General features: G+C 41.5%; 1 protein-coding gene across 1 annotated transcript in view; it reads left to right on the top strand.

Moving 5' to 3' along the window:
- Nucleotides 1–1,534: 1,534 nt before the first annotated feature.
- Nucleotides 1,535–6,532, top strand: part of fam222aa (family with sequence similarity 222 member Aa) — a 47,024-nt gene continuing 42,026 nt past the window's right edge. Inside the window, exon 1 of the mRNA XM_053325235.1 lies at nt 1,535–2,428. The gene's annotated coding sequence lies outside the window, so the exon portion shown is untranslated. The remainder of the gene's footprint in view (nt 2,429–6,532) is intronic.

Below are 6,532 nucleotides of genomic sequence, written 5' to 3'. Positions count from 1 at the left end.
GAATGATACAAGCAGGCGCTCTGTTGTTCTGGAAGTTGCACCTTTCTTGGAACACTTTTCATTGTTTTAGTTTTTTGTCATGCAGATTTCAGACCACATAAAAGACAGTACATGAACATACAATGTCTGTCTATTTCTCTGAGAGGTGTTTCTGTGAAAGAACTAGCATGAAAGTGCAAGTCATAGAGATAATTTCAAAGGCAGAAGCCAGGACAGCGACATGGAGCTGCCAGGGATTGGTGAGCAATCAGATAGGGCAGAATTGATGACCTGGCTCAGGATGGATTTCTTGGAGCGGGCTGCCAGACCGAGGTAATACTTTCAGGCTCTTATCAGCACTGGCATAAGCTGAGTGCTGCATCACCCACTTCCCAGCGTCAGCTTATTATGAGAGTCCATGATGTGTGATTGCTTGTACTGCCTTTGTGTGTCCCAGGGTCTGCGTGCACCAGACACAGTTGGCAAGAAGACGAAGAAGAGGAGGAAGAATACTAAGGGATTCTGTCAAAGTAAGACTCTCCACTTCCCCACTGTTGTAATGACATTTTGCAAAAAAATAGGTGTTTTGCAAGGTTTCCAGTGTGACTCATATAAGCCGGAGGTGTCAGTGATGGAATTCTGCAAAGTTAAGTAGACAGTCACAGATATGTCATACTTTTAAGAAATACTGCCCCATTCTTGCTGAAATAAATTTAGGCAATGTAACATTTGAGGTAGTCAGTGGATACATGCTGCATAGTATATGTGTAAGAGGAATCGTTGCTGCAAGAAATGATCTAAAATAACACACCTCAAAGTATAGATCACCTAATAAATCTGACATCTTGTAATAAACTTTGTATCCCTAAGGATACAAGCCAAACTTTTGATATTAAGAAATGATGATTGCAAGGCTTATTACCGGTAAGGGATACTTCTTTATGAGTTTCAAACCAATTACGTTAAAGATCATTTCACCAATTCATAAACAGCAGATTGATTGTGCGTGCTAATTACATTTAACTTCATTCTGGTTGCATAATAACTTAATTTCTCTCGGTATAACTGCTACAAAGCAGCATTCCTGCGGCAGGAGGTGATACGGTTTCTTGCTCAAGGGCACTTCTGCGGGGTAGATGCCTGTAGGTTTGAATCCAATAGGGGATGGTGGCGTTAACCTTTAATTAAGCTGGTGTTTTGTGTGTGTGTGTGTGTGTGTGTGTGTGTGTGTGTGTGTGTGTATGTGTGTGTGTGGGGGGGGGGGGGGGTCGCACTGAAACGCTGCAAATGATAAAATCGTGAATAAACATCTCAATCTGCATCCTGCCACTGCAATTTATATTAGACGTTTTTTTTTTCGTTTTTTGTGAATAAACAACGTGGTTTCAGACGCTTGGACGCCGAGCATCTCTATGGTAACAGTCCTCAATTACCGATGATTGGCCAACCCGTGGGAATGTTTCTATTCCCTCAGTACAGTGATTGGTCGGTGGGCGGTCTGTGCAGCCTGACAATCTGCAGCGTTCCGGGTTATTGTCAGTCTCGGCAGCTCGGCACAAGGGCAGGACCGCATCCCGGAGCTGCCTGAAGGAGCTAGCTCTTTAATCAGACTTAACCATTTGTTTTTTGGTTAATACACCAAAGAGAGCGTCTTGGAGCGTTGCTATCGAGGTTACTGGACAGCCTCAGCTGGAAATCTGAGTCTGAATCGGGAGGCGAGACATCTCAGAGAGGCTGCCGACACCGCGGAGAAAGTGACGGACGGAGCAGAGCCTGATCACCGGGATTTTATAGCGCATCAGTTAAGGATATTCCAGGCAGCAGCTTTGGCCCAGCCTTGATTTCTTTCAGGGTACCTTCACACAATATTGCCTAGATAATTTCATAATATTTGCTTGATACATTTCACATAAGGTCGTCTTTGAGCAGACGGACCACTTTAAACCCATGCGTAACAGCAGTGGATTTTGGAATACTGCGTAGCAGTTCAACCATCCAGTCATCCGATTAACAGTTTGGTTATTTGGAGGTATCTACAAGCGAGAAGAAGAGCAACCAGGACCTTTTACTTTGTTCCGGAGGCTAAACGTTAAAAACCCGAAGCGCACTTGGTGCGCAATTCTTCCGAGGACGCTCCTGAAATTGCCGACCTGCGCTTTTGCCCTCGACAAAAAATTGGCAGCCGAGTCGAGAAAAAAGGCAAAGCTTATTAACTTTGCAGGCTAGAGGCTAGAGTGTGGAATCTAATTCGCAGGGTTGCCGGTGTATTTGCATACCGTCGGAAGAGGAGGATAAACTTAATCAACATTTGACATCGACAAAGCGGCTGCTGGATTTTGGAGAACAGAATGAATCCTTTTTAATTTGGACCACAGAAGTGAGAGGCAGATTGCTCAGTGAATGCTACAATCTGCATGGAGTTCTAGTCTGCACTACGGAGCAATTTATGGTAAATATATTGTATGGTGAATGTTTTATCTTTCAGGTCTGTCATTCTTTGTAACCATTAACGTAGCCACCGCCAGAGCCCCGCTGAATTCTTTTGGGATGGTAAATAGCGGAGCGGGAGAGAATAATGAATGTTTGTAAATGCTCACTTTTCCCAGGATGCTGCTCACATAACGATGTCTCAGATTTAAACCCTTTGTGTTCATGCGTGACCCACAATAAAGGAAGTGTTGTAAAAATCGACTTGTTAGAGAGCCGCTCCCGAATGGCTTTAGGGACTGCTCTGTATTGGTCTTTTCAAGTGTGGGTAGCAATTAGGTGTATTGTCGAGGGTATTGCACCGCAGGCACCGCAGGCAGGAATATGTGGCACTGGAGGAGTTGCGGCTCTGAGCAAAAGGTGCGAATTTCTCATCTGTACGCCCCCGTGCGTCACTGCGTGTGAGGAGGGTGACTGTAGTGTCTGCTGCAATTAGTGATTTTTCACCCTGGAGTGCTAATGATATGCAATCTCTTTTTATAGTGCCCTCGCATATTGTGACAGGCTTTTATCAAAGAACTCATAAAATTCATGGAGATGTGCGCGTAAAACTGAAAAACTTTTGTACTGCATTGAAGTCTGGAGGCGATTTGTCATTGTCTTGTGAATTCTTCATTAAATGTGTCCTCTATCTGTCTGAGGTTTGAATGCAAATAGGAATGTCTGGTTATCTTGTATTTGAATATGAATGTCAGCTGATAAAGTTTTGGCAGTTTCTACTCTTGTGAACTTTGAGCTTTATGGGCTGCTGAGGTTGCTCTGCAATATTTAGCTTCACCACTCACATGGCACATAAATGAGCCTGCACATTATGCTGACTGTGCAGTGGAAAGGCTGCACACTTTGTTTTATCATTAGACTACAAGCATCCTCAAAATTTATCTTCCTCACTGGCTCCAGTCATTCTCTTCCCGGCAGCCCCGCAGACAGGCAGCTTGCTGAATGTAATATGGGCCCCTACAGCAGGGCAGGCGCCCCCACAGTCAGGGCACCTGCCATAGAGCCTTCCTGGCTGTATTGAATAAAACATCCAGTGATGTATGAGGCAGTGGCTGCACCCGAGGGGGCAGAACTGCCTCATTTACTTCCTCCACTCTGCGCCTATGACCTGCTGAGCAAATTGTGCTCATATTAGCTCTGCGGCTGCTCCTCACCTAAACAAATAGTCTCCCCAGCATAATGCTCGCCTTAACTCAACATGATGGTCCGACAAGGCAGGGGAAAACGGAATGACAGAAAAGCTTTAATATCTAGGTCACTGAATTACCTTTTGGAGTTTGTAGTTCTTGTTTAGCCTCTTTATTTTCTGGCTTGCTGTTAGGTCTTTTTTCCTCTCGTATTGGACCTTCAAGTGCCTCACTGCATGCTCAAGACTTTACTTACATTTCATCTTGCTTGCTTTTGTCTTTCACCATGTTTCCTGTTGGTGTCTACTATCAACTGTTTAAAAAAGTCTTAAGAAATATCAGTGTTACCAACATGTGAACCACACCTGTAATTTACTCTACTGTGCTCTACTTGTAAACTTAACTTACTGAAATAAAATCTGATATACTTAGGCTGCCAGCATTTGGAAGGTTGAGAACATATTTTAGTAACGTATTAACAAAAAGTAACACCCAAAAAGAAACCAGGCATTTTTGTCAATTTGCAACTCAAATTGCATATCAGTTTGATTGATTGATAGCATATCCATTCCTTACCATATTCTTTTCTTATTAAAGCGGCTGCCTGAAGTGAATAAGTGAGCTCCACTCATGAATATCGTTAAAGTCGCTGAAGTTTAATTTCCTGCGCTGTGTATTAATCTTTTTTAATCCCTGCATGGTTTGATTGTCTCAACACCTACCCAGAGGCAGCAAAACTCATTTTAGCACTTAAGATGACTAAAATAGTAGATACAGATGTGTGTGTACGTGTGTGTGCGCACATGCGCGTGCATGTGTTGCTAAAGATCTTCCCACCCCTGAAGTGTCTAAACTATGCCTGTCCATTCTTGTGTGTCACTTAATAATGAAAGTGCTTATTTTTATTCACACAAATGAAATAATATTTTAAGAATAGATGTTGCTGTCTACAGATTCCATTTATAGAATAACATACTGTAGATGTAATCATTTTTAAAAAAACAACTAATGTTTTGCTCTGCCATCAAAGAAAAGACAACCATTCCTAGATAAGCTGATATCCTAGAAAAACATGAAGCTTCTTACGTGGAAATATAATTGAACACTTTAAGGAACATGAACATTTCCTCTTAAAGCCGTCAGCAGCAGCTCATTAGAAAGCTGATCAAAGTGTTTCATTTCAGAAAAGATCTATAACCGTTCTTGTTTAACACTTTTCATGTGCAGGCAAACAAAAGAGACGTTTCCTTTCTTGTATTTTATAATGTTACATGATTTCATACAAACTCATATGTGTGATTTGTATGGCACAACAGTAGCCAGGATATAGACTCATGAAGATAAATAAAACAGAAGAGTTACACACATCGTGAAGAAACAAACACAAACCCTTTAGCCAGTCAGTGTGAATGAACAGAGGTCAAAACTTTTTTTTTTCCCCAGTAGAGATGATGGTGTTGTTGGGATCTGACATGTAATATACAGGCAGGGTGGTTCTGTTTGACTTCAGTGTTTGCATACTGAAGCATACCTTATTAGACTGTTAGCAGCTACAGTACATCAAACTCAACACTATATATATATATTGTAATGCTGGGTGATGATTTGACCCATAGTTGTATGAGCCGCACTGACAAAGTCAAACAAGCAGTTTCTTCCCAGTCTGTTGATTTTTCTTTCTTTTCTTTCTTTATCTTCAGTGCCAAGGTCAAATACAAAAAAAACATATAAAACTGCTTCTTAGCTTTCAATATTTTAAGGCTCCATTATCAGTTAGTCTGCCTATTACTTGAATGATCAATAATCATTTTGTCTATAAACCTGCTATCCTTTCTTAGAGCTCATAGTGACTTTTTATCTGACCAAAATCCAAAGATACTTAGTTTATCATGTATGACACAGAAAAGCTTCAAATCCTCACATTTGAGAATTTGCAACCAGCAAAATCTTTGTGCTTTTGTTGATGATTAAAACATCAATGTCTGTTTACTAATCAATTTATCTTTGCAGCTTTACAATATTTGATCAACTATGAGACATCTGTAACACTTCTATTTCCCCGTGATATTGATATGTATGAATGAAGTCATGGTGTTTAATATCTACCATAGGTTCTGAAATACCTGTTTACTCTTATGATGACAGAATGAGATTTCACTTATACAACTTAATAATTGATATCACACAAATAAATACATAAATCTTCAGTATACTGGCTGAGATTTAGCAGTGAAACAGTGTTAAATACAGTGCAGGCGTCTTGTTGACATAAACAGGAGTTTAAGCATTTCAATTTGAGCATGTTTTTTTTGTTTAGCGTGGAGTAGCTACACACAAATAGACTGCAGGCATGTGATGGCACACATGCCCCCCTGCAGTGTTTCTGATGAGTGGTATACTGTATGTTAGAGAGATGCCGTGTGTTCTTCTTTGCTTGTTACTCCGCTGATGGTTTCCTGTCATGTCGGCTGTATACGGTTTACCTGACCACTGTTGTGCTCACGTGACCTGAGCTGCTGTGATGGCAGACGTTGGCAGCTCTTCATCAGGGTTATCTGCAGCCACTTAGCGCATGACGAACGGTGATGATCCTCCGACCCCCCCCCCCCCCCCCTTCCCTCTCTCACCCTCTGTCAGGCTGAATGGAAGTCACGTCTCGCCAGGCCCTTAAGGTTAATGTATAGCCTTTAATTTGGAAAGGTTAGTGCTTCTTTTTTTTTTTTGGTTTAAAAATGTACATGGAAAATACAGTCAACAGGAACTGTGCAGTTTATAGTTGGTTAATGAGTATACTAGTGTGAGTGCTGTGCAGTTTATAGTTTGCTCTATAACCCAGCCAGAAAAGTGAGGGCAGGCATGCTCCTTCCAAAGTGTTCTTGGGAGAAGAATAAAGCAAATCTGACAAGCTCTCCAACAGCGAATTTGCTCTCCTTAAAAAC

The sequence above is a fragment of the Scomber japonicus genome, chromosome 9 (genome assembly GCF_027409825.1).
Source record: "Scomber japonicus isolate fScoJap1 chromosome 9, fScoJap1.pri, whole genome shotgun sequence".
Lineage (NCBI taxonomy): Eukaryota > Metazoa > Chordata > Actinopteri > Scombriformes > Scombridae > Scomber > Scomber japonicus.
The sequence above is the reverse complement of the archived record's forward strand: the minus strand, read 5'-3'. Positions and strand labels throughout refer to the sequence as shown.